Consider the following 3,451-nt stretch of genomic DNA (forward strand, 5'->3'; position numbering starts at 1 on the left):
GAAGTGTCGGTATTTATTATGCAAATAACCTAAATGATCAATAAGTAACTTTTTTTTCCCTCGTGAAACGTTCGTTGTTGTTAATAGTAAATTTCCTTAAGCATTTTATGCTTTAACCTATTATGTTTTTTAACTTTATTTGCCAGTTTTTTTGAATTCGATTATTTTTTAAATTCTCTTTTGACTCCATTTATCTAACACTTCAGAGAGTGATGTGATAATTAGTTTTTGTACGTTCCTGTTAACGACTGTTCTTTGACGAACACGTTTACTGACTTAAACCGTTCAGCAGATTGAAATATTTTTTTTCTCCAGTTGTATTTTTCTCTGGAGATATATGTTGAAAGTATCTGGTCGTAAGCAAATCTCTGGTCAATACTTTACTAAGAGCAACATTTGATGTATCTGAACGCAAACATATTAACAATAAGTAATAAATTATCTCTAAAATTTAATATAATTTTGTATATGCAATTTGCATCTGACGAGCAGAGCATAAGATGGTAACCATAATAACAAAATCTAGAACTAAGAGCTACAACTATGCCACGCATAATGAAACATTCCACATCATATTTGATGTATCTTATTAATTCTATTTTAAAAAATAATTGGTCTGTCATGGTTTTAATTAAAAGAAAAATTTGTAATTAGTCTTCGAAAAAAAAAATCCCGTATTACAATGTAATTTATCCGAAATAGATTAAGTCTATACTAAATGTTTTTGATAATTATCAAAAAAAACTTCAAAAACAAAAATATATAATCTAAAAGTACCGTTATCGTTTCTAAAATATAATTAAAAATCAATTAACAAAACAATATTCGGAGACTTCATCAAGTACAACCATTCATATATATTTTTACGAAGCTTATATAAATGTGAAGAACCAAAACCTGAATTGTCTTACATTAAAGCCGTATGTCAAGGTGATTACTTGGTTACTCCTCCATCTGAATTTTACTATGTCAAGGTGATTACTTGGTTTCTCCTCCATCTGAATTGAACTATGTCAAGGTGATTACTTGGTTTCTCCCCACCTGAATTGAACTATGTCAAGGTGATTACTTGGTTTCTCCCCACCTGAATTGAACTGTATCAAGGTGATTACTTGGTTACTCGTCCACCTGAATTAAACTATGTCAAGGTGATTACTTGGTTACTCGTCCACCTGAATTGAACTGTATCAAGGTGATTACTTGCTTACTCCTCCACCTGAATTGAACTTTGTTAAGGTAAAGCACCTGTAGAGACTTGAATGGTGAAGGAAAGGTTAGAAAAGAATTTTAAACTTGTATGGTAAAGTCATCGAAGTTTTTCTCGTGTGAGGAACATATGACTGATATTCAGCAGTAGATAGGCAGAACAGCATCAGAGTCATAACCACGAAATCCACAACGATAAATATGGTACTCGTGTCACGAAGTTGATAGTGAGAGGTTAGTTTAGTCAGCATTAGAGGTAGAGAAAGGTCATGTGACCTTTGTAACTTTGACGTCAGGTGTACACAACCGGTGTACAAGAATAGTATTATTGAATAAATTATTTTTTTCGTAAAAATGATACCTTGTGAAAATACTAATTGTTTCTGACAAAACATTTTAAATTCTAATTTAGGGTTAATTTCAGTTATGAGTGTAGATTTGTCTATTAAAATGTTTTATGCGATTTACAGTCTCGTAATAATCTAAGATGGAATATAAATAGTGTTCTTGTGACATATATATATATATATCGGTTATTGTTTCGTGTTCACTTCTGTCGCTATGTCTTCCTACAGAGGGTTCTAATACCCAACTAAACGTTCACGTGTGAAAATAGAAGCAAAAGCTTGTTTTATATATGCGATTTTCTTCTACATTTGCTGACTCAAGGTTCGAATTTTATTTCGTGGTTGAAATAGTATAAGTATTTTACAATCGTTTTTCAAGGTGTTTCTACTAAGTACGGTTTAAACTTTACCGACTTATTGGACAAAGTAGATTCTTATATATTTACTCGGTTTTTGTAGTCAGATTAGGAAATCTGTACCTTCTGCTTTATAGCAATTAAAAATGTAAAATTAATTATTGAATTAAGTTTAAGTTATTTTTACTGAACTTATGCAATTAATGCTACCCTCCTTTCCATGGCAACAGTAAAATTAAATTATCAATATTTACTATGAAATTATTCGACTCTTACGAAATAAACCAAAACATCAAATGTTTTCTTTTATAAAAAAAACTTAAATAAATTATTTTAGTAATTGTATTCCATGTGTTTTAATTTAATTATCAAAGAAAGAAAAGAAACTACATGGTCTAAAATAAAATTTTATTCGACGCTCCAGATTAAATCAAAGATCAAACAAGTGTTTTTCCATAGTTTCAAAATTTACCAAACAAGAATCAAATCACACAAAAATTTTAAAATTCTAAATAGCTAGCTATTCAATATTTAGAAATTGAAAACCCGCTTTCTATCGATCGACAGTAGTAACTGAAAATGGCATCTCGTATATCATGAGTTTAGTTAAACAGGTAAAGAAACTAATCTTGTTCTTGATTCTATTTTACTTTCTGCATGTAGGTTTGTGTCAAAAAAACTTTTATTACCACTCATTATTACCATTATCAGTGAATATATATCTATTTTATTTTATTCAATTAATAATAATCTAATAATATGATAATTCATACACTTTTTTCGTAAGAAAAATGAATTTCAGAAATGTTTCTGTTTAAGTAATTGGTATGGATAAAGTGTTATAGATAGACCATCGTATCATCATCTCTGAAAAACTGAGAGAAGATTAAATGAAATTGCCTGGAATTGTTTACCCTACATATATATATATATATATATATAAACCTTTTTTAACCAGTCTATGATCAGCTTAATATTCAGTAAAATATCTACATATTTATTTCTGGAACTGAATGGTTCTTCTTCAGTAGTACAACCAACTTTTCAGATCTGTTTGTGAAAGACATTTTATTATTATTATCATTATCATGTTAACAGGTAACACAAGTCTGTTTGGAAAAGACATTTTATTATTATTATTATTATCATGTTAACATGTAACACAGATCTGTTTGTGGCAGACATTTTATTATTATTATTATTATCATGTTAACAGGTAACATAGGTCTGTTTGGGAAAGACATTTTATTATCATTATTGTTATTATCATGTTAACAGGTAACACACATCTGTTTGGGAAAGACATTTTATTATTATTATTATTATCATGTTAACAGGGAACACAAGTCTGTTTGGGAAAGACATTTTATTATTATTATTATTATCATGTTAACAGGTAACACAAGTCTGTTTGGGAAAGACATTTTATTATTATTATCATCATGTTAACAGGTAACACAAGTCTGTTTGGGAAAGACATTTTATTATTATTATCATCATGTTAACAGGTAACACAAGTCTGTTTGGGAAAGACATTTTATT

Source organism: Limulus polyphemus, unplaced genomic scaffold (assembly GCF_000517525.1).
Source record: "Limulus polyphemus unplaced genomic scaffold, Limulus_polyphemus-2.1.2 Scaffold2129, whole genome shotgun sequence".
NCBI lineage: Eukaryota > Metazoa > Arthropoda > Merostomata > Xiphosura > Limulidae > Limulus > Limulus polyphemus.